The 25,430-nt window shown below is 45.8% G+C and overlaps 1 protein-coding gene across 6 annotated transcripts in view; it reads right to left on the bottom strand.

Moving 5' to 3' along the window:
- The window catches only part of Boc (BOC cell adhesion associated, oncogene regulated), an 80,028-nt gene extending 57,272 nt beyond the window's left edge, over positions 1 to 22,756 (bottom strand). For 5 of the 6 annotated variants that reach the window (XM_048346615.1, XM_048346617.1, XM_048346618.1 and 2 more), the window contains exons 1-2: positions 22,262 to 22,756; positions 17,286 to 17,377 (exon numbers count right to left, since the gene is read on the bottom strand). The gene's annotated coding sequence lies outside the window, so the exon portion shown is untranslated. Of the gene's footprint in view, positions 1 to 17,285; positions 17,378 to 21,730; positions 21,752 to 22,261 lie in introns of those variants that run through there. The other variant, XM_048346616.1, reaches the window with a different exon arrangement.
- Positions 22,757 to 25,430: the final 2,674 nt, after the last annotated feature.

Raw genomic sequence — 25,430 nt, 5'->3', positions numbered from 1 at the left:
TAAGGCAGACGTTAAAAAATAAAGTCTTATCTCTTAGGGATCCATTGAACCAGTGATTCATTTGTGAGTACAAATCTTCCCATCGTACACAGCTCAGAGGAACACTGATTCCAGCTGAAAGTACCCAGTGGGAACAACAAATCCCTAAGAAGGATGAGGGTGGCATTATTCTGGGAATTCTCCAGGAAGTAGGTTAAGATTCAATTTGATAATACACAGCACCGCAGATCAGGTATTTCCCCAACTATAGAAAAAGGTAAAAGTGATTCAAGAGTGGAAGTGGAAGAAAAGTGTTCATGCTAAGGCGATGGACCTACTGTTTGTGTTATCATTTCTGATGACAGGAACATGCTATGGGCACTGTGAAGGAGTCAGTGCTGTTGGAGAAACTGCAGCAAGGTGCCCTGCAAAGGGCTGAAGGGCTGCTAAGAAAAAACAAGGCAAGCCTCTAGTCCTAGTACCAAGCCAGGCAGGAGTGGCTAACCTCTATAAACCTAGCTACTCAGGAGGTTGAGATCTGAGGCTTGTGGTTCAAAGCTAGCCTGGGCAGGAAAGTCAGTAAGACTTTTATCTCTTATTCAACACACACACACACACACACACACACACACACACACAGAGTTTATAATCTAATCTACATTCTCTGTGCCATCCTATGTGTTTTACCAAGAAAAGATGAATCATAATATAAGCAGTGGATTTCACTCATCACTGGGCACAGAAAACAGAACCATTAGCAAAGGCATTGGAAGAATGGTAGCAGAAATATATACATGTATTCCTACATAAGATATGTATACATGTATTCTCATCTAAGAGTCTATGGGACTCTTATGTCCAGTCAATGACCAGACATTGAGAAACAGAGCTGTGGCTTAAAGTGGTAGAGCACTAGCCTTGAGCATAAAAAGCTCAGGAACAGCACCCTGGCCTTGAGTTCAAAGCCCACAACCCATGAGAGAGAGAGAAACAGAGAGAGAGAGAGACAGAGAGAGAGAGACAGAGAGAGAGAGAGAGAAAAGGAGGAGATGGAGGTGAATGTATGAAGTGTCAGAAAGCTTGTTTCCACCTGGTAGGTGTATCTCAAGTAACCTCTGTCTAGCAGGTGGCCCAATCTGGTGTTTGGCACCCAGTTCTTCATGCCCTAAGTTCTCTACCTACTACACCAAAGGCTACACAAGGACATATGCAGGTGCTCAGTAAACACCTGCTGAATGACCCAAGAATAACCTGCAACAGAAGCTGAAAGGTTATAACAGAGAAGAAAAAAATATAGTCACAAAGGGCAAGAGGTAGCAGTAGTGGTGGTAGAAACAAAGCACTAATGGAACTACAGGGGTTGGAAAGACTTTGACTTACTCTGTTAGTGGGGCAACATATTTACCAGCAATCGCACTCATGCTGTCACTTGCATCTCTTTATCCTTGTGATGATTAGCCATCCAGTATCACCACATCTATGTCCTTGGTATGACTCAAAGAAGGTCTCTGGTTTTGTGGATCTGGACTGAATGAGACTTGGTCTGTTTCTTGATTTATCCAGTTTGAGGGCTTATTCAAGCCAATGCTGGGGAAAACAGACCCCTCCCATACACTCTAATACATCCACACATGCTCACAGAAGCCTGAAACATACAAAAGGAAGAGCTAAGCCCTGAGAAACAAACCATTAAGCCACTGAAGGCTCTTGGGTTCATGGCTAACTACACTGTGGTGTGAGCAGTGGCCCCCCCTCACACCGTTCCCAGAACTCACAGAGGTGTGGTACAGGACAACAAAGCCCTATATTGGGCTACTGAGCAAGATACAGATGACATTCATAAGGCATCCAAAATAATGACTGACACAAAGTAAGGGCTCAATAAAAGACAGTGACACGAGATTTAAACAACTTTTAAGGTCACTTTTAGGAATATTTACATGAGTCTCATTCTTGTTGTAGATCCATCCTTTGTATTTTAGGGACTATCTAGGGAGCTGGACACCTTGAAAACATACCCCCAATAACATTCTGTCTTTGGCATTAATACCCTTTATCTGAGAGAGAGAGAGAAAGAGAGAGAGAGACAGACAGACAGACAGACAGACAGAGGGGAATAGCACCAACAGATAGTATACTTAAGAATCATGGCACTTTGCTTTCCCATCTGACATCACACAAACTCACTTTCTTCACCATCTCCCTGACACTCCAGTAGACGCATTCAGTCTCCCTCTCTCCCTCCCAATCTTTCCTTTCTCAATTACAAAGTTGTTTTAAAAACACTAAAACTCAAATAAATACCAATCTGCAAATGTTCCAGTCTGTCTTGTCACTCAGTCCCTGCTCTCTGCTGGAAACCCCCACCCCATCTCCTGCCTGCTCTCTCCCAACCTATGAAGCCCAGTGGCTATAGGTCAAGGCTGGCACGTGCAGAGAAAGCAAAACACATGGAATCTGACCAGCTGGACCAGGCACCGCTGTTTACAGCAGGAGCAAAGTGTGCAGGATGGAGAAGTGTGAGGAAGGAAAGGAGCAAGGGGTGAGGACAATTCTAATCTTTCGTCATAGGCTCCACCATCTTCAAAGAGAGGCTCAGCCATTCTCCAGTATAGTAAGATAGGACAATAATCCACCTTGTGGGTTACTAAGCCCATGTGCATGCTGCAGGCAAACAGTGAAAGAGGCCAAAGACAGACAGCCTGTCCTCTTACTCATTATTCTATCCCCAGCAGCAATCACAGTGATTGGTCCATAGTAGGAATGCAAGGAATTGGCTGATGACAGGAATCCATGAATAGTTTTCCTGCTTTTCTCACAAGGTAATAGATAGGTGGGCAGTAGGAGGAAGGAAATTAGGGAGGAATGCCCTAAGACAACACTTTCAAAAACCTACTAGATGTTTTCAAAAATGTTACAGAGCAGGAACAGAAACAATTTAGGGAAGTGCTCTGACAGAAATCTAATCAGGTTGCTTTACTGCAGGTCTTTTCAGAACCTTTAATAAGCTATTCCACAGTGCAAATTATCAACACGGGGACCTTGTATATACTGAAGCCCAAAACCACAAGTCTGGTCTTAAGATTAAAATCCTTGAAATATTTGAGAGTGGTGCGAACAGTTTTTGGTTTTGTTTGTTTTCTCAGAATGTCATTAGTGATGAGAACTTTACCAAATACACCTTAAAAATACTGGCCATAGAGGTTCCTGGAAGATATTCCAAAAAACAACTTGCAAAACACAACGATCCTACTTTTGTAATTAAAACAATTACATCTGAATATGTGGTGTGTAGTTATTAGGGCTGTCAAAGGAACAGTGAGGAAACACTCAACTTTTAAGATCAGTGGCCTCTGAAGGTAGAGAATTTGCACTTTTCATCTTAAACACTTCAGAAATATTCCAAGGAGCTCTGTAGCATCACTTTTATAATTAAAATTTTGTGGGGGGAGGGGCGTGATTCTAAAACATTATCATATCACTTTTATCTTTCCAGGGCTTGGAGGCCTCCAAATGAGGCCACTGTACCCCTCTCCCCCCCCCCCCCCCCCCCCCCCCCGCCACGCACCATAGGTCTTAGTCTAATTACCACATCAAAGACTATGCTGGACCTGATTCCGACATTTACCTCCTAATGAAAAGAACACCTCCCCCACTCCCAGGATTCTACCACTTTCACACAACACAGACATGAATTTTGCAGAACAATGAAAACATGTAATAGTTTTCTTAACCACCTTTAGAGATCCTTTACCTTTTAAACAACCTTAGCTTTAGTAAGTTGCATAAAATAGACCATGTAGTACTTGGTTTGATGAAATTATGTTGATTGTACTAACAGTTAAAGACCATCTTTTTGCCTGCTAGTTAAAAGTCACTAACATTTATTAAATGTAATTGTCATAGTATGCAATAAAGGCATATATTAAGAATGAGAAGAAATCATCACTCTTAACATAAAACCAGGAAAATGATGGGAGTTAATATGTGTAAGACAATGAGCTAATGTACATGTATTACCTTGTCTAACCTCTAGACAACCCTAGGAGGCAAACTGTTCTCATCTCCATCTTACAGAGGGAACAACAGAGACTCAGAGAGATTAAGTGGCCTGCTCAGGTAAAAGATTTACAGCCAGGGCTGTCTGCTTCTGCTGCTGGTCTTGGTGTGTTGGGTAGCTTCACATAGATATACAACACAACTTCTAAACAAAACCAAACCCACTGAATCTAGGTGAGGGGATGAGGCGAGTTGTATCAGTCATCCCAGCTATGTGGGAAACTGAGATCAGAAAAAAGGTCAATCCAGACCCAAATACCCCATCACTATCAATATCTCCATAGCTGGATGTAGGGTGGGTGCCTGTCATCCCAGTTAAATGGGAAACATAAATAGGCAGATAGTGGTCCAGGCTGGCCTAGGCATACATGTGAAACCCTATTTGAAAAATACTGAGGGCACAATGGGCTGGGAGCTTGACTAAAGTGGTGGAATATCTGCCTAGCTAGCAAGCCCAAGACCCTGAGTTCAAACCCAAGAATCACAAAAAAAAAGGAAGAAAAGAAGAAAAGGAAGGAGGAAGGGAGGGAGAGAGGGATGAGGAAGGAAGGGAGGGAGGGAGAAAGAGAGAGAGGGAGAAAGGGAGGGAGGGAAGGGAGGATATAGAGGGAAGGGAGAATATGGAGGAAGGGCAGGATGGAAGAAAGGGAGAAAAGGAAGAAGAAAAGAAAGTGAAGGGAAGATAAAGGAAGAGGGAAAAGGTCAGGAAAGAGAAGAAAAGAAAAAAGAAAGGCAAAACTGAGAAAAACAGGAAAAAATATCAGAGTTGGAGTCATACATTAACTACCATGTTTCAGGCCAGTTGGGTTTGGCTGATTCCCACAATGCACTCTGCATCCAAACTCCTGCAGATGCATTGCATGTACATTTCTGAAAATTCTGCACATCTGCCTAGACTCAGTCCTGACTCTGTGCACCAAATACCGTTCAAAAGCACTAGCAGAGCTTTGAGCCTGGAATCTGAGTTATACACACAAGCATGTACTGAAAGACAATAAAATTCTTCCCCTTCTTACTCTAACCTCTCTCATCTTGCTTCTATTCTTACTCAGCATTGATCCAAGGATGTCAGCTACAGCTGTGTAAGAGAATCATGGGAACACTAAATCACAGCAATGCCTGGGTGGCACTTCAGAAAAAGCAAATGAGGGCTGGGGATATAGCCTAGTGGCAAGAGTGCCTGCCTCGGATACACGAGGCCCTAGGTTCGATTCCCCAGCACCACATATACAGAAAACGGCCAGAAGCGGCGCTGTGGCTCAAGTGGCAGAGTGCTAGCCTTGAGCGGGAAGAAGCCAGGGACAGTGCTCAGGCCCTGAGTCCAAGGCCCAGGACTGGCCAAAAAAAAAAAAAAAAAAAAAAGAAAGAAAGAAAAAGCAAATGAGGGTTTCAGGAGGAAGTGCCTGGTCATCAGTATTTCCAAACTCTGTGACTGTAAGGTGCAATCTAAGTGTTGGGTTCCATGCAGAGGTCTCAGCTATGGATTTAGGAGTCATTTTGGTAAACAACTCTGCAAGGCAAGCTTCAGTCCCATTAGGTGCAACGGCTGGAATGGAGAGTTTTAATGCAAAGATGTTCCTTACACTTAAAGATAGCCATATAATTTAAAGCTAAAATAAATAATTTTACTACTAGAGTCTGAGTGTCTTACTCCATTTTAAGGAATAAAAAAGTTTCCCTCAAAAGTATCTTATAAGCCAGGTGCTGGTGGCTCACGTCAATAATCCTAGCTACTCAGGAGGCTGAGATCTGAAGATGGTGGTTCAAAGCCAGCCCAGATGGGAAAGCCCGTGAGACTTATCTCCACTTAACCACCCAAAACCTGGAAGTGCTCTGTGGCTCAAGTAGTAGAGTACTAGCCATAGGCGCAAAAGCTCAGGGACAGGATCCAGGTCCTGAGTTCAAGCCCTGAATTAGCACGTGTGCGCGCACACACACACATACACACACACACACACACACACACACACACAGTGTCTCTTAGTTTTAGCCAGATATTTTCTGTACTTTTAGGTGTCTTTTTCACTCAAAAATAAACAGAAGATGCATCATTTAGAAAAGGAGATATGGGGCTGGGGATATAGCCTAGTGGCAAGAGTGCCTGCCTCGGATACACGAGGCCCTAGGTTCGATTCCCCAGCACCACATATACAGAAAACGGCCAGAAGCGGCGCTGTGGCTCAAGTGGCAGAGTGCTAGCCTTGAGCGGGAAGAAGCCAGGGACAGTGCTCAGGCCCTCTGAGTCCAAGACCCACGACTGGCCAAAAAAAAAAAAAAAAAAAAAAAAAGAAAAGGAGATATGGCCTCTACAGTAGCAAAGGAGATACAATAGTTTTCTCATCCCCTTGTCACCTGTGCCAGTGGGGCCAGGATTGTCTACATCTTGAGTGGGGGTGAGGAGGTGTGGTACCCAGGAAGACCTTAGCAAGGAAGGGGGAATTTTAAATCATGTGCAAATTAGAAGTTTTTCACTTCAAGCCTCAGATGCCATCAAGATTCTCTTTAAAAAGCTGGAAAGGATGTCTCTAGAGGCTCGTGGATGGTGAAGAACTACAACAGTGTTGGCCATCCAAGGGTTAGGCATCTACTCCATCCCAGGTTGGACCAGAAGGTTTTGGCCTCTCTGAAACACCACTGACATCCCATCAGCCTCTAGCAGTGGACCTTCCTTGTCCCACAAGGGGGGAGGAGACAACTTCTGTCCCCTCATTAGAGCTCCATTACTGTCCCCTTCCTGAGCCATTCCACTCCAAGAATGAAGCTGCCTGCTGCCCAACATATACCCAGCCTGGTTTCATCTGCTTCCAAATGCATTCTGTGTCTTAACTTCTGCCAAGAATAAAAGTTAAAACATTCACACACACACACACACACACACACACACACACACACACACACACCATGCATACACAGGAGGGGAGGATCTAGCTAGAAGTTTAAACTGGAAAAGACCAGGCAAAGAGGAAGAGATTTGGCTGGATGCTGAAAGTAAGAGTTGGGAGAATACTTCCAAATCTTTTCTGGTGCTAGCATACTCCGTCTGAGGTCTTTGCTTGCTATGTAGACACCCAGGCAAATGACTCTGAAGAAATGATTGAAGCGTGCCTCTCCTGTCCCTCCAATGTCCCATTTCATACTTTTAAATAACCATCTCCACCAAGCCTTGCCTAGAGTATCTCAGGTCAGTCTAGCTGCAGTGCACTTAGAGACAGGAAGTCCAAGACTACCCCCATCCCCTGCAACATTTGTCCTCTTCAATCTTGCCCAATTCCAAGATGAATGAAACAGTACTAGTAATGGTGCACGTGGGCCATGGTGAACAGGAAGCATACTGGCTGTTTGTTAGCCACAGGGCGAAACAGATCTGAAGACAAAACTTCATTCTTGGAATCCTACCTCACCCCCTACCTGATTTGGGATAACAGTTTTCTCAACTCCAGACTATCTTCAATCCCTCTCCTCCTCTCCTACCAATATGTTGTGCCAAGCACTGACCTCGCTTATGCTATGTCCCATGGAAACCCACTGTCTGGTACAAGGATTTGTCTCACATGTCAACAAACTCTTATCCAATGCTGGTTAAGTACTAGTCCCTGGGAATCAAAAGATAAAAACTTCAACAAAAGTTAAATCGCCAGTAGAGAGACACAACGGAAGATCCCTAGCAACACAGACTAATCATGAATCAAACCCAAGAGCCCCCAGACTGATGTCTTTTTCTGTTCACACCTCAATCAGGTGGTGAGGAGAATGGCTCTCACCCTTCCTGGAGGGCGAGTTACCTTGTAGCCTCGGCATCTGCCTCACCTCCCACACAGAGCACCTGAGTGATGCCAAAGTAATATTTGAAAAGAAAAAACCAAAAGTACGTTTTATAAGTTTAGATTGCTGAACCCCTGCCAATAGTACACAGGAAGAGTAAAATATCCCACCTCTAATGGATGTCTTTGACACATTTTGAGTTGTCTAGTCAGAGAAGTAGCTAACCTTTGCAGACACATGGCTGACTCTTAAAAAAGCTAGCCTTTTATTTAAAAAGAAAGGTAGGAAAGAAGAGAGGAAGGGAAAAGGGGAAGGAGGGAGGGAAGGAAAGAAGGAAGAGAAAAAGGGGGAGGGAGGGACGGGCAGAAGGAGGAAGAAAACAAAAAGTAATGTACGCCTACACAGGTATAGAATTTTCTATCTGATACCTCCCCACACACACACCGGGGTCCTTCTGTGGGAGGAAGAGGTTGGGAGTCTGGCACCTGTCCACATCGAGACGACCACAGGTGGCTGTTGGCTGGGAGACTTCATCTGCATAGGACAGACTTTGCTCAAAATACACATCCACCCCAGCCATCCATAGCTCGAGGCACCTTCTATCCCCCAAGAAGCCAAGCTCTTTGCTAAGTTCTCAGTCTCATTCTCCTGGGCTTTTAGGCACATGAGAAATTTATATGTTCTTTTTCATCTTTCTGTCTTGTCAATTTGTTGGTAACCCTTAAAATTTTTAAACTTTTTTGTAAGTACACGAGGTCCATGATATTCTCTCTACTTTTGTGTATGTTTGCCTTTATGAAACATGAGAAAACTAATAATACAACTTGCTTCTTATTAATAGAAGATCCTATCAAGCCTTCCCAATCCTACACCAACTTCCAGGAGCCCCATAGGTCCAATATTCTCTCGTTGAAGACAATGAGCTCTGTCAGGCTGGTTCACTGAGTTCCAGGGTCTCACGGCAAGGTGCCTCCACCTTTTTGGCTTTCTGGAGATGTTGGGCCAAAGAAGCACACCCCTCCCTCAATGACTACATGAGGCAGGACTGGTAGTTACAGGGAAGCTCTGGGAATCCATCTTCCTCACTCTCCTGGCTGCAGGACCCCACTCCTCAGGCTTTCTCCATGCTCTCTACTTCCTATTGCTCCTGGGGCCTCAGCATAACTCACCATCTCTAGCTCTGGCTGTCTTTTTTCCTGACTACAGAATCAAGTCAGGTTGTCTCTGTGGATCGTTTCCTTTACTGTTCACAAGCTATTTTATTTTTAGGTTTATGAAATTCATTTTTTTTTCAATTGGTGAAACTCTTTAAATAGCCACATTCTCCAAGAATATGGGCTCTTAGGAGAGAACTGTCAGAGGCTATATTTGTTAAGACATAATGATGACAGTGACGATCTAAATACTTTTATAGTTAGGCTCTTAAATGTTTCCCAAAGGTGCTACAGGCTATGGTTATGAGAATGAGGTGCTATTAGGAGGCGATGGTGCATTAACTAGGTGGGTCTAGTGGGAGGAAGATAGGTCATTGGGAGTGTGCCATGAAAGAGGTTTTGGGACCTCTACCACCCTCTCTAGTTTTGCTTTCCTCCCAATATGAAGTAAATTACCTTTGCTCTGTGATTCACTCCTTGTAGTGACATTGTGGTTTGCTATAGGCCCAAAGTGATGGGGCCAAGTGACCATGCACTGAAACCTGGGAAACCATGAGCCTAAGATAAGTCTTTTCTCCTTTTAAGTTGCTCATCCCAGTATTTTGTCACAGGGATGTGAAGCAACCCAACTCTGAGACAAAGACTCTTCTAAAGGAAATAAGGTAGACAATGCAGTCTAATATGGACTGACCTCTTTTGGGATTTGGAAATATTCAGAAACTAGATTATATGGAGTGTCTAAGAGGCAGTAGGCCCAATGCTCAGTAAATAGTTGATGACTGACCAAATGCAAGGCCACTCTTTCCATGGGCCCTGTGGTGAATGCCTGATGAGGTACGAACATGCTGCTGTGCCCAGCTCGGGGTCCCTGCTGGGTCCCGGGGACAAGCAGCACAGTTCTGTGTGAAACCCCAACATGACTGTTGTGAGGCCACAGTGGGCGTCATGAATTTTAGTGGGTGGCATTCTTCACACGAGGAAGCCAGATCCAAGTCCCCTGCCTGGGGCAGGAACACATGTCTCATCTTGGCTGAGGTTCAAAGAACGAGGTCTCACTGCCTTTCCCCACCCAGACCAGGGGCATTAGCACTGGCATTTAAGCTCAATTTGCGTGTGGAAAAAATTAGTTCTGCCTGCCTAGGATTTCATCTCCATTGACCATGCAATTCCTGTTACTTCCTGACCTTCAAAGCATGCGGAATTCAGTTATTAAGAAGCCTCCCTATTCTCCTGCCTCAGCAGGCTTTCTTTTTTAGAGGAGGGGGAAAGTAGGGCAATAGTACCTGGGGAGATCCAGACCACACCAGAGAATTTCTCCTACCAACACCAGGACATCTGACAACAGGAAACCACGCCACACCACGGGGAGCTTCTGGAATAGCTGAAGGCCACTTCTGGGTTTTGTTTTGGTTTTTTAGCCAGTCCTGGGGCTTGAACTCAAGGTCTGGATGCTGTCCCTGAGCTTCTTTTGCTCAAGGCTAGCAATCTACAACTTGAGCTGAAGGCCATTTCTGTTTTGTTTCTGTTGTGGTTGTTATTTTGAGACCAGATCTTGTTGTTCTCCTACCTCTACCTCCCGACTACGGAAATGACAGGTGGGTGTTGGCAAGCCTGGCTAAAGGCAATTTTTAAAATGTTCCACAAGATGATCTTAGGAGAGGAACACAAAAGTGTAATCAAGGCCTATGTGCATATAAAATGCTATTTATGGAAATGAACTCAAGGAAATGAAAACAAGAGGTGTTATCTTTGTTGCTGGAGGGCACAGAAATGGAAGGGCAAAAGGTGAACAAATGCAGCAGAGGTATTTCACTAGACACCATGTTGAAAATCAGCAATATAACTTGCCGGTGGGGATAGGAGGGAAAAACTGGGTGAGTAAGGGAAGGCACGACATTGTCCAAAAAGAAATTTACACTTTACCTGATTTATGTAACTGCAACCCCTCTGTATATCACCCTTATGATAATATTTTTTTTTAAGTTTTGCAAGATGTTTATCAAATCAGTGTTTCTGAGATTTTTTTCCTTCCACATCAGAAGAAAAAAAAAGTGGTCTTCCTCTTTAATGATGGCAAAACAGATCTCAGGCCTCCATCACTCCCAGGGCTCAACACAGATGCTGGCAGAGCTGAAAGCAGTGAGTACAGAGGCTGAGGGAACTGCGGCCTGCCACCGGATGTTGGTGTACAGAGGGAATGCTTGCCCAGGGGAGCACACGCTTCCCCACAGTTGCCCAGAGCTCCAAAGTAAGTCAAACAAACTTCCAGAGGAGCAAGGCAAACAGGCCCATGCACTTCTCCTATCTGTCTGTTTAGGAATGGGACAGGAAGGTCTACACAGCTGATACTTCCAGGAACCCAAACACAGCCAGCTCCTGACAGTTTACTAGCTGGGGTTAAATCCAGTAGCACCCGGGGGCCAGACAAGTTCAAGGGAAGATGATAAAGAGGCCACTCTGCAGGTTTGGGGGATGGCTGTAGTCAGTGAGGCTCAGCACATGGCTGTGAGCGCCTCTTTTTTCTGCCTCTTACTCCCCAGTCAAACTATGTGTATGGGGCAGGGTGGGAATGAAAGCCATGTTTGTGGGGATGGAAGGGAGAGATGAATAGGTGGAATAAGGGATTCTTATGCAGTGGAGCTATTACAGCGTGTCATCCTCTGTAGTGGTACATATATAATGCCATGTATTTGTCAGCATCCAGAAAGTGTGAACTCAGGGTCTTGAACTTGCTAGGCAAAGTCCTCTACCACCTGAACTATATCTCCAATCTTTTTGCTTTTAGTGTAGATGGGGTTTAGTTTAGATGGGGTTTCATGCTAACTTTGCCTTGGCCGGCTTTGAACAGTGATCTTCCTACTTCGGCCATTTGAGTAGCTGGAATTACAGGTGTGCACCATCTTTCCAATGAAAACACACCCACAGAGGAGACAGGCTCTGTCTGTCAGAGATTTATCTTTGTGTGTGTCATGCCCAGACCTGACCTCTAACCAGTTCTCTAGAATTCCTTCTTCACTCATGGGAAATGAGCACAGGCTTTTGGGATGATCAGGAATATTTTCAGTCAACAGTGTTCCCCTGTACCACCTCAATGTGTGCTTGGGGCACTCCGGAAGGCAGTTTTATAAGGACAGAGAATCAAGGTACAACGTAGTCCTGAGACTTCCTCACTCTAGCCTTACTCCAGTCACATCTTTATATTCAGATCCAGGAGTCCCATGCCCTCCACACACAGCACATCTTGCCTTCAGATTTTTTATGTTTGCTAAATCAAAACAAGATACAGGGTAACGGCACATCCTGTGCAGTCAAATCTCTGTAACTCCCCTAAGCCCATAGGGAGCGGGCTGCTTCATGACTCTGCAGGTAACTGCCTGTCGAATTCTTTTTGCTGTTTGCCTGGAAGGTAGCATCTCCTGTCAGTTACCTGTCTGTCAAAGCCACTACTTCCTTCCGCAGGGTGTTTTTTGGTACAAGCTGCCACGTCTCCTAACCAAGAAAAGTGTCTGCTTCTACCCTAGCCCCACCAAGGCACAGAGAACCTGCTTGATCAGACTTGTAGAGATCATGGGTACACACAGATCCATCCAGCAGCATTTAGAGGAAGCAAGGATTCAGGACAACCTAGCTAGACATTATGGAGGGAAGGGCAAGAATACGGAGACCTGTTCTAAGATATAAAAAAATAAAAAGTCCAGATGTGACTTTTACCATAGCCTACAAAGTTCAACACCAGCTGTGCTATAAAGCCTGGCTTCCGGGCTGGGGATATAGCCTAGTGGCAAGAGTGCCTGCCTCGGATACACGAGGCCCTAGGTTCGATTCCCCAGCACCACATATACAGAAAACGGCCAGAAGCGGCGCTGTGGCTCAAGTGGCAGAGTGCTAGCCTTGAGCGGGAAGAAGCCAGGGACAGTGCTCAGGCCCTGAGTCCAAGGCCCAGGACTGGCCAAAAAAAAAAAAAAAAAAAAAAAAAGCCTGGCTTCCCTTGGGTCTGGCTGCTGGTGGGCCCACCTAACCCTTCCAGTTAGGCTTTGTCCCAGGTTTTTACCCCTGTCATTTAAGGCAAGTCTCACAAATGTCCCCACTTACCTCTTACTTGTACTCAGTTGCAAAGAAAACAGTTTTCCCAAGTGAAGGGGCTCTGTTTTGGGGGACAGCTCGTCTGAATTTTTTGTTTGTTTATTTCCCACAAAACTATAGTGTACGAGTCAGCAGGCCTGCAATGAAATCTTGGCTCTGCCTTAAGCCAGCTGTGAGACCATACCAGGGCATTCTAATCACTTAAGCTTCAGCCCTCTTATCTGTAGAACAAGATAGCTCCCATCTTCTTCCTGGATTGTTGGGGGATAAATTATAATTATCCCTGACTGTGCAGGAATAATGCCTGTAGTACGTCAGTAGGAGCTCACAAACTGGCAGCTGTCACTCTCCATCTCTGGAGAACCTCCTTGGCACTGGGATGAATTGAAGCTCCTGGTCCATGGCTGATTTCCTGATCAGTGGAGTAGGAGCAGCCTGGGGGGTGAGGCCTCTCTATTTGACAAGTGAGACAGATAATCCCCCCTCCTGCCCCCAGACAAACAGTTCCTGCTTCTCCTGTGTGCGCATCCTCTGTGGGAGAGCCTTGCCACCTCCACACCAAGTTAAATCTGACAAATCAGGGAATGGAACTTAACTGTTAAAATACCAGGGTGAACTGCCCTGTTTAATTCTTCTCACTCATGCTCAACGCCAGGGACCAGAGGGATTCCTCACCCATGTGACATCTACCTACAGAAAGCCACCTTGTTGTTCTCCTTTGCAGAGGAGAGCTAAGCTCAGGCAGCCCCCTTCTTTCATTGTCAAAGACCACCCACTGGAAACTCCCTGGCAAAGTGCCACAGGCCAGGCAGGCTAGAGAGCCAGGCCTCATTCCCAGCCTCCATCTTGGCCACTAAAGCCTACAAAAAGGAAAGCTCCTGACTGAGAGGCTGTCACCTGGAACAGACCTGACCTTCCCAGATGGCAGACCACCACAGTATCAAGGAAGAGTTGCAGAGTTTCAGAGGTTCTGCACGATAGACAATCCATTCCAATCAGACTCCTCTTGTCTATACAATAGATTAGCATAAAGCTTGTTCACTACAAAACATCTGTACATAATGCCAGAGGTGAGCAACTGTGCATCTCCAGGACTTTATGTGCTCTCACTTGCAAAAGAAGGCACAGTGCTGACTGCTGCATTATTAAATTTCCCTCAGGTAGGCAAGGCGATGGATGGAAGCAGGTGATAATCAGGAGACTGAAAACAGCAAGACAGTCAAGTGGGAGAGATGATTTGTGAAACAATTATGGGAAGCCTCTGCTTTCATAGAAAACCAATAAATCCAGCACCCCCCAATTTTCCTCTCCAATTAACTATGACCCATACCTAATAAACCTGTTGGGGTTGTAATGTTAGGTACATACAGACTAGTAAGGGCATTTGGCTTAGTCTAATCTGGAAAAATATTGGCAAAGTCAGGAGAGGTGGGGGAGGGCTCTCTTCTAGAACTTCCATTTCTAGTCCCAGCTGGGTGGGATTCCCTGGAGCCAGTCAGTACATAGACCTTCCTGCCCTACCTGTGCCTGCCACCTCCCAATACTGCTTAGTTTTCAGAGCCTGGGAGGTTTCTAAGCAACTGGAAAGTATGGTGACTTTTATGTCCTTGAAATAAAATTCCACTCACCTGCTACTCTGAGAATGAACTCAGGACCAGCAAACCTAACTACAAAAACTGCAAAGGGAAAATGCAATTGAAAAGCAAAAAGCTAAAGACTGGCCTGTGCTTCTAGAATTCTCAGGTAACCTCTGTATAGATGAGGAAGGAACAGGGGTGGGGGGGTGAGAGAAATAAGAAAGAGATTGTTCATTTCTCATTTTCTCCCTCCCAAAGCTATTTAGTAACTGGTTTTGGAAGTATCCAATGCCCAGATTTCCAACATCCTGTGTTCAACTCAGAGATTCTAGGTCTTATATTTCTAAAAACTTTAAAAACACCCTGCTAGGAACTAGTGGCTCTTGCCTGTAATCCTAGCTTCTCAGGAAACTTAGATCTAAAGACAGTAGTTTGAAGCCAGCCCAGGCAGGAAAGTCCATGAGACTGTTATCTCTCTACCAAAAAATCCAGAAGTGGAGCTTTGGCTCAAGTGGTAGATCATAAGCTTTGAGGTGAAAAAAAAAAAGAAAAAGCTCAAGGACAGCACACAGGCTCTGAGTTCAAGCCCCAGGATGGGATCAAAAAACAAATAAAAAACACTCTGAACTTGAAATTTCATGACTCCAACATGCCTAAGCTTATCATCCACTGAGGAAAACCAGTTTTCAAGGGGGTTAGGGCTGGCAGTGAATAACTCTTATTGGCAGAGGGGAAAGAACTTTCAGTTGGTCGCCAGTAGCTCACACTTGTAATCTTAAGCTATTCAGAAGGCTGAGATCTGAGGATGGAGGTTTGAAGCTAGTCTGAGCAGGAAAGGCCTTGAGACTCATCTCTCCAATTAACCACCAAAAAGCTAGAAGTGCCAAAGGAAGATATTCTTAGGGGAAGAACACAAAGGCTCAATGCCTATGTGCCTCTGATCGTATGAAATAATATTTATTGAAATGAGCTCCAAGAAATGGAAACAAGAGGTTTTGTCTGCATTACTATTTTTGTTTTCTTTCCTTTTTGTCTTATTTGTTCATTTATCTGTCTTCGGGAGGGTGGGGGATGGGGCACAGAAATGGGGGGACAAAGAGTGAACAAATGCAGCAGTGATAACTCAGTAGATTCTATGTTGAAAATGAAGTATACAACTTGTCAGTATGGATGGGAGGGAAAAACTGAGAGAGAATGAAGGGAAGAAAGAATGAACTTGGAGAGTGGGAAGGGATAACATTGTTCAAAAAGAAACGTACTCGTTACTTGATGTGTGTAACTGTAACTCCTCTGAACAGCACCTTTATAATAATAAAAAATAAATATGCTAAAGGTGGAGTGCTCAAGTGATAGAGTGCTAACCTTGAGTTTTGTAAAGGCTAAGGGACTGTGCCCAGGCTGTGAGCTCAAGCCTCAGTAATGGCACACACACACACACACACACACACACACACACACACACACACACACAAAACAAACAAACAACAAAAATAAAACCATTCAGTACTGTTGGACCAATCTCTGGCCTGATGTTTTCCCTTCCTCTCTCTCAACAAGTCTGTCTTTGCTTGGGTTGGTTCTTTTGTATGTTTTGTATAGTTGGTTGGTTGGGCTTATGTTGCTTTTTATTGTTGTTTTGTTGGGGGGAAGTGTTTGGTTTTTGATGGTACTGGGATTTGAACTCCAAGCCTTGCACTTGCTTGGTAGGTACTCTCCCACTTGAGCCACTCCTCTAGCTCAAGAAGTCCTTCTTAATTGACCCACTGCAAACACTTTTTACACCAGAATTCCTATTGCCCTGCTCTGCATTTCCCTTCGCAGCAGCAGGGGGTCTGAATGCCAGGAGCCCTGGGCGTGATCCCTGCCAGCTCACACCATGATACCAGGTGCACAGCAATGTACTCAGGAAAAGCCTGTTGAGAGGATGAAGAGTCCAACCTACACACACTTCATCACCCACATCTTTCTGACCCGCCGTTGTCAAACTCATTTTGGAGAAGAATAACATACTTTCCACTGCTCAGCTCCTTTTGGGTTATTTTTCTTGAGTCCTCCTTACCCTGCCCACATTCTGCCCTTTCCTGTTATTTTCTCAACATTTTCTCTGGCAACTGAATTAAGTTGACTATGTATTATTGGCTATGTTCTTTCTGCTATGATTTCCTCTTACTACCCAATAATCCTGTCTCAAGCATCAAAGGCCCTCTTTGAAGATAAGGCCAAATGCACCATTAGGAAAAGAGAAATGATTTCCTTGCTTTATTTCAGAATAGGGTAAGAGGCAGAATCTCTCTGGTCTTTTTGTGATATAAACAATGCCCAGTACATCAGACCACAAGGCATTCCCTCTAATACCACCGACAGAGACAGAAACACACAGCCTTTCCTCACTCAGAGCTAAGCAAGACTCTTCCGCAACCAGCTGAGCTTCCAAATCTCTTATTTAATGCTTTGTATCCAACATGGAGGAGGTAGTTGGCTTTAGGGCTGGAGGTTACAATGGCCTCCAAAGGCTTTGACTGAAAGAGAACCTGAGCTAGCAGAAGCAAGCTGAAGCCTAGTCCACTCAAGGCTGGACTCTCAGTACTAAAGGATCAGAAGTGGTAACACCAAGAAAACTCAGCTGACTCAAGAGTCCAGAGATGTCCAAGTGAGAGCAGAAAAACCTCACCTATGTCTTCTACTTCTTCTCTGCTCCTCTCAGATGGTGAGAATGTAGAGAAGACGTCATGGGTCATGGATTCCAGGATGCCTATTTCAGGACTGTGGAGAAAGAGAATTGTTTCATCTTTTGAACAAATAAACAGAGTTCTAAAGTATTTATTTTTTAGAAAGCACATTAGGATAAACCACAGCAATCTTTATGAACCCATTCTTATGAATAAGAAAATAGAATTTAATTTTTTTCTAAGATCTCAGGCCTCTAAATGTCCAGTTATGACTGGCTCTTTGCCAGAACTGAAGTGAACAATGGATTATGAACAATGAGTACATTTTACAAAACAACTCAGCATCCAACTGTGAATATTCATCAACATTTATCAAATATTTCTTTAAAACATACGATAAGCAGGCTTCAACATAATTAGGTAGGCTTATGGGGGGGGTCTAGGGTGATGAGGCAGGAAGAAAAAAGATGAACTCAGCAAAAATGAAGGGCCAGCTAGTATATGGGCCAGGCTAGTTGGAAGGCTCCTATTGAGGTTGTATTATCATGAAGTAAGATGGAACCATACAGAAAAGATGGAAAAGTTTGGTGTGTGTGTGTGTGTGTGTGTGTGTGTGTGTGTGTGTGTGTGTGTGTGAAAATGTATGTGTTCATCCTGGGTCTTGAACTGAAGACCTAGGCTTGTGTTACACTACTTGAACCTTAGCTTCACTTGTGGCTTTTTTTTTGGTGGTTAAATGGAGGTAAGATACTCACTGACCTTTCTGTCTGAGCTGGCTTCAAATGTTGATCCTCAGATCTCAGCCTCCTGAGTAGCTAAGATTACAGGTGTGAACTACCAGCTCCTGGCAGAAGTTTGAGCCTTACACTGAGTGGTGACATGATTATGAGGATGATTCATATGACAGATCTGTGATGGACAATGGGGGGGGTGGTGAATAATGGGGGCCAAGCCATGTGTCAGCAGCATTTGCCACGGGCATCAATAAGCATGTAGAAATGGAAACGATGGTGCAGGTGGTAGACAAACAAAAGGAAAACAGGAAGGCCAAGCAAGCCTGAGAAAGAAGTCATGGAGATGTAGGAAGAGATGAGTGCAGTGCTTTGAAGCAATATGACTACATTCAGAGGTAGTTAGAGCTCCAACCCCATCCTAAAGATAGCAGCACCCGAGATGGATCCATGATACCTTCCTTCCTCTATACTCTCTCCCCTTCTCTCTCCATGACCAACCTGGAGGGTTCTAAGGAGGCATAATTCTTCCCTGGGAAAGTTTTTCCTAACCATAGATTTCTAAACTAAAAAAAAAAAAAAAAAAAAAGTCCTATCCCCTATTACTCTCCAGCCACAACAATTCCAGCTCATAAATTACTGAAATACAAGTTGCGGGAGACTGGTAGCTCATGCCTGTAATCCTAGCTACTCAGAAGGCTGAGATATAAGAATCATGGTTCAAAGCCAGCTGGAGTAGGAAAGTCTTTGAGTATCTTATCTCCAATTGACAAACAAAGAAGTCAGAAGTGGAAGTGTGGCTCAAGTAGTAGAATGCCAGCCTCCAGCAAAAAGGTTAAGGGAGAGAGCACTCTTGCCCTGAGTTCAAGCCCCAGTATAAGCACCAATAAAAGAAAAGCAAAGAAAAGAAAGTATGGTGTTATGGTTCTATGTGGGAGCACACTTAAGATTTAATTTGTTCCCATCCAGACCAACAGCAAAGTAACTGGACAGATAATATATGCTGTCTTTGAACAAAATGTAGATACTTCAGGGCTGACTAATGACAAGGGGTCTATACTTTCATCACAACTGTGTAAAAAGTACGTCTGGAAGGAAGAACAAAAACCAGTCATGTGATAGGATGGGACTGTGGGTAATTGCAAAAACATTTCTGTCATCAGTAGTCAATGTTTGTGAAACAAATAAAAACTGAGGGCAAACCACTCCCTTGAGACAAGGGAGCCCCCCAGCCTGGTATCTAGTTCACCAGTAAATGTTTACTGAATTGAAGTAAGGAGATGACAAGAGGTTACATAGGGCTGGGCACCCATGGGTCATATTTATAATCCTAGCTACTTGGGAGCTGAGATTTGAGGTTCTCAAAAGTTCAAAGCCAGTTCAGGACAAAAAAGTCTATGACACTCTTCCTTTCAATGAACCAGCAAAAAGTCAGAAGTAGAACTCTGGCTCAAGTAGTGGAGCACTGGCTTTGAGTGAAAAGCTAAGCGACAGGGCCTAGGCCTTGAGTTCAAGTCCTAGTACTTACATGCACAAGCTTGCACTTGCACACACACACACACACACACACACACACACAGTTCATATGTTAAAGTAAATAGGTTTTCCAAATGGGCATAGCATTGTTTTTCTGTGTTTCTATTCCTTTTACAGATTGTAAGGGGCATAGAGATTGGAGGAAAGTAATCAGACTTCTTATATATAATATCTTTGGGTGCCAGGTTAGTATTTGTTTATTCAGAGGCCAAAAGGATAATTACTGTCCAACAATTATCTAAGGCACTTGGGTCTTCAGTTGTGATTTGAAAAGCACAGAGCCGTAAACCCTCAATTCATTAAACCTGTCAGTGACAGCTGAAATCTGAACCTACACTCCTCAAGGCTCTTGGACTCTCCGATCCCCAGGCTCACTTTTTGCCCTCTCTTCTTCAACCCTGGGAGTCTGTAGGGAAGTCAATGGAATTATTTCACGAGTAAAATCTCCTATTCATCTTAGGCCATGGAAACCATAGACTAGTAGTTGAAAAGGGCCAAGAGCCCATACACTTACAAAAGCACTCCAAAGAAAGTAAAATCTCTGGAACCATGTGGGGGACTGGGAGGAACAGAAATCACACTCCTTGTCATGAGTTGGCCAATCATTTAGCAGCACCCACTCTCTAAGTCTAAGATGGACTATCTTAGACTCAAACTCCTTTCCCAATCACCTATGACTTGGGCAATTTCACCAGAGCAAACATGTTCTGTAATGCTGCTCTTCTATAAGTATCTTAAAAGACAATAAAAGGGGCAGTGTCAGAGACCTCAATCCTTATTCTTTATAGTATAAGCAGCCTCTAGCATCCTGAAAGGCCAAATTCTGAGCAAGACATTTGCATGTGGCAGGCAAGTATCAGCAGAAGCACCAGGTGGCAACTGAGACTTCTTTGATTTTCTTTTTTTTTTACCTCATTGTATAAACTCACTCTGGAGGTTCTTTGGCAAGAGAATCATAACCCCCACTGCTATTCCACCACGCCTCTGTCCTGCTGACCCCAAGGTGCTTCAAGATTGCCATGGGAACCTTCTGGATCTCAATTATGAGACCATTAAAAAGTGCCAATTATCAGACCTCAGAAATGCTCCTAGGAAACCTGTTACACACCTCAAAATGGCCTAGCTCTTGCCTCAGATTCCCTTTAAGTAAAGTTCAGAAAACAGGTCATTCAGAGGGGCCAGCATCCACGGCCCCACTTCAGTCCACCAGGACTATGTTTTAATATTTGCTGTGCTACTCCTGAGAAAATGATAGATTTATTGGCTGTAATCAGAGGCATGGGGGGGGGGGAGGAAATTCAGCAGAGACTTGGGGCTGTCTGCTTAGGCCCAACCAGTGGAATAAATCAGAAATGTTTATACATTCAAGTAATTTTTTTTTCAAATGACACTCATTTACATGGACTATGCTTGCAAAATTCTGGATAACAATGAGCTAGGTGACAAATACGTGCCTGTGCCAGGCATTTAGGGGTAGTCCCGGGGCCTAAAACCAAAATATACTTTTAACTTAGTCCACTCAAAGAGGTAACTCTGGGTCAAAAACTTTTGGGAACTCCTTTTGGGCTTGCAGTGAAGGGATTGGGGGGGGGGGGTGAACAAAACACCCCACCACACCCAGAAAATGCCTGTTTGGGATCGCTTGGTGTGTGGTTTGGGTATTCTTAGCTCTAACTGCCACATCTCTTGGAGGAGCACAACTCATTTCAAGGGACTGTGCCTCCGCCACCCCATTCCAAACCCTCTGGGGCACCTCCGGGTCAGCCTGCCTTCCTGCCAGCACTCAAACTTCTCTTTTCACCGGAAAAAGCCAACTTACAGAGCACCTGAGAGTCAACTTAACCCTTCCAAACCCGAGAAGGAAAATCCTTGCCGACGCCCTGGGGTTCTCCATAACCCTTTCCTACTTGTCGCCAAGATTCACTGGGATTCATTCCCCCCACTTTCTCACAGTAACACAAATAAAATCCCCAGAGCACAAGGTTGGGGGACGCCGTGGGAGCACACGCGCGCGCACACACACACATACACACATGCACGCCCATCCCACGTTCGCCTCTGCTCACCCACCACTTCATCCTCATCCAGTCCTTCCAGCAAAGGGTGCTCTGCTTTTCTGAAGCTGTCTAGCTCCTGTTTTTCGCATTTCCTTTAAAACCCCAACGGATAAATAACCTCACCCCTAGATGAGGCAAAGTGGCGACGGTTCCGTGCACTAGCCGGCGTCGTGCGGCTTCGCCCCCACGTCCCGGCTCGGGAGCCTCCGGGGCGCTGGTGTCAGCCTCCGGGGCAAGTTGGGAAGGCTGTCCTGGCCCTCCTTCCACTGCAGCAGCTTCCGGGAACCCCCGGGGCGCGAAACCACCACGACTCGGCCGGGCGATCGACCGGGCAATCGGATGCCGGACAGAGGTTGAGACGCGGCGCGCCTGGGCCCGGCAGGCGGGCGGGAGGGCGGCTGCAGCCCGGGGGACTTTTCGGCTGCGGTGTCCCGCGTGCCCCGCCAGGGCCGGGTTCCCGCAGCCCCAGCTCCTTCCCGAGCCGCCGAAGCGCCGGGACCCGGCTCCGCCACTTCGGGTCGTCCCCGCCGCCAGCCGCTCGCGCGTCTTCGGCCGCGCCGGCCTGTGGCTGCCTCCCGCCCCTACCCTCCCCAAACCAACAAATAAAACACAACTTTTTATGAAAAGAAAACAAACTTCCGCGACGTGACTCACCTCTGGTTGCAGCCGGCGCCTGGGCAAGGCGAGCTGGGGCCCGGAGAGCAGCGTGGTGGATGAGGAGAGCACCGCACAGCACCGCGCCGCACGGACACACCACCCGCGCGGGGACACGCAAGGACACACCACGCCGAAGGCGGCCGCCGCGGGAGCAACAAAGGGGCCCCGGGCGGAGAAGCTGCGGGCTCGGAGGGCGGGCGGGGGTGAGGTCTGAGTGTGTATCCTTGTGGGTATATGCGTGTGAGAGCGCGCGCGCGTGGGTGTGCGTGTGTGCACAGTGCGCGCGCGGCTTCTGACACCAGCGGAGCCGGGGCTCAGGGACCCCGGGGCAGGAAGCGGGGGACGCGGCGGCAGCAGCAGGAGGACAAGGCAGGGGACGCCGCGCCCGGCGCACCCGATCCCTCCATATGGAAGAAGCTTTTTTGGATGACTGAACTCGCAAACAATTCCTTCTTTTGCTTCTCCTGCTTAGGAGCCTCCCATTACCGCGCGCCAAGGGGGGGGGGGGGGAGGCAGGGGCGGGGAGGTGGAGGGAGGGGAGGGGTAGAGGAGGCGGGAGGAGGGGGAGGAGCGAAAGGGAGCAAAGAAAAAGCCTTGGAAAGGAATCTGGAAAAAAAGAAGAAAAGAAAACAGTCCCCCAAACTCTAAAGCAGATGTACTTTCCCCCTTAACACCCACTCTCTGCTGAGTGTTAGACTTGCGCTGCCCTCCAACTTTTTTTTCATTTTCCCAAGTCCTGTGCCTTGCTCCCACCCCAGGGGCTTCCCGACCCCCTCATTTAGCTTCACCTAGGAGCTTTCCTCTTGCTGACAGTCCCCTGCTCTCTCCTGTGACCCCGCGTCTTGTCCCCCAGCCCTTGGCCGGCGACATGGCCTTATAAGATCTCCTTCTCTCTGTAAACTACTGGATAAATCAGTAAGAGTGAACTCACTGTTATTAAAGGTGCAAAAACTGGGGCAGGGGCAGCTGAGAAAATCAGAAGGAGATCCTCCCCGGAGAAACCTCAAGATCTCCCCCACCCGCCTCGTCCACCCACTCTGAGCTTGGCTAGAGAGGGTTGGCCCGTCCTCCCTGACAGCGCTCTGACCTCCATTCATCATCCCAGGATGTAGCAGTCAGGACCCGGGGCAAGGGGGAGGGTGTAGTGGCCCCAGAGAGAAGTTATCTCCGCGTTTGTGGGGGGAGGGGGGAAGCCCCACACAGACCAGTAGTTCTCAAACGTGGAAGTTGGTTACAGTGCAAAAGGCTTAGCCCCCCACCTCTGGTGTCTGATTGACTAGCCCTGGGCTAGGCATGAATAGTCTTCCTAATACATTCCAAGGTGCTGCTAAAGCTGCAAAGCTGCTGATCCTGCCAGATTCTGTGTGTGTGTGTGTGTGTGTGTGTGTGTGTGTGTGTGTGTGTGTGTGTGTGTGTGTGTGTGTGTGAACTTAGGGCCTGGGTGTTGTCCCTTTAGCTTTTTCTTTGATCAAGGCTGGTGCTCTACCACTTGAGCCACAGTACCACTTCTGGCTTTTGGGGGGTGGTTAATTGGAGGTAAGTCTCATGGACTTTTCTCCCCAAGACTGGCTTCAAATTCCAATCACTAGATCTCAACCTCCTGAGTAGTTAGCATTACAGGAGTTAGCCACCAGCATAACTAGCTAAGGGTCAGATTCTCAAAACCACTTTTCCCGGCTGGGAATATGGCCCAGTGGCAAGAGTGCCTGCCTCCTATACATGAAACCCTGGGTTCGATTCCTCAGCACCACATATACAGAAAATGGCCAGAAGTGGCTCTGTGGCTCAAATGGCAGAGTGCTAGCCTTGAGCAAAACGAAGCCAAGAACAGTGCTCAGGCCCTGAGTCCAGTCCTCAGGACTGGCCAAAAACAAACAAACAAACAAAACACCATTTTTCCCAAATGTTACAAAGCCAACTGCTGAGATGGTGACAAGTTGAGTACCCTTGGATAGGAATGAAATGGATTGTGAAGGGCCATTATCTCAAACTGTCCTACTGCCCCTGAGAAAACCAAGACCCGGAAGAGTGAAGCCATGTAGTCAAAGGAAAGCTGAGTATGTGCCAAGATGGAAAGGAGGCTGGCTCTGAAGTCCTGTGTTAGGCGGGCCAAAGATAGGGCAGTGGAGGGGCTGTCTTACCTCTGTGGCAGGGCAGCTACACTGGGAATCAGAAGCCACTCTATGACTGAAAACATCTCTCAAACTGACCTATGGTTTTGTTTTCTATTGTTTTGGTTACCATGAGTAAGAATACACACTTTATGCCAAGTCTATGTTTCAAATCAAATCTAAACCAAAAGATGTCTTGGAAGATAACACAAATGTAGTCTGTTCCATATTTTGCACTACTTATTTTTCCTGTGTTTGTTCATTCAGGCAGAACCTAGTTTCTGTGTCTGTTTAAGCTACTTTTTTTTTTTTTTTTGGCTCTGTGGGCCTGGCTTGTTGGAAATGTATCTGAGGGCAAAACAGACAAGTGAGTGGACAATCCATGTTCAAGAAGAAAGTACAAAAGGCTTTGAATTCCCTCTTAGCAACTCTTACCTGCTTTTTTCCTACTTCCCCTTTCTACTTCCTTCTGTTTTAATCAACAAGTCTCCCAGAACATTCACAAAGGATTTTTATTTATTTTTGGGTCCTCCTTGTTCAAGGACGATGTCAGTTTCCACCTTGTCCTTCTCCTCCTTCTGAGGTGTAACTCAAGACTACAAGGCTGGAATTACCACTCTTGGTATAGAACTCTTAATTCCCAAAAGGGATGGATGAGCTAGTCTTCCACTACTGTAGAAAAACCACCTTTCCCCAGTGTCCCAAGGGAGGGTGTCCAGGGTTTTGATTTTCAAAGATGAGTTCCAAGCACCATTGCCACTTGTAATGTTGAGGTGATAATGAAGATAAGATAAATTGCTCAGATTGGTCCTTCATTGTATGAATCCTTGCAGATTTTATTCTCTTATATATCCTTATATCTGCTGTTAGTTGCTCAATGTCTGAGATGTCCCCTAATGCTTTATATTGTCTTTCTCTGAGGATTCTCCACTCTCTCTGCTCCAGTTGGTTCTCCACTCTTCCTGCTCCAGTCTGAAAGACTTGAATTTCGTCAAAACATCAGACCTTACCAATACCATTTAGGAAGGAGAATGACCTGTGGTCTTGTACTTCCT

This window comes from Perognathus longimembris, chromosome 5 (genome assembly GCF_023159225.1).
Source record: "Perognathus longimembris pacificus isolate PPM17 chromosome 5, ASM2315922v1, whole genome shotgun sequence".
NCBI lineage: Eukaryota > Metazoa > Chordata > Mammalia > Rodentia > Heteromyidae > Perognathus > Perognathus longimembris.
This window is presented reverse-complemented; position numbering and strand designations above follow the sequence as displayed.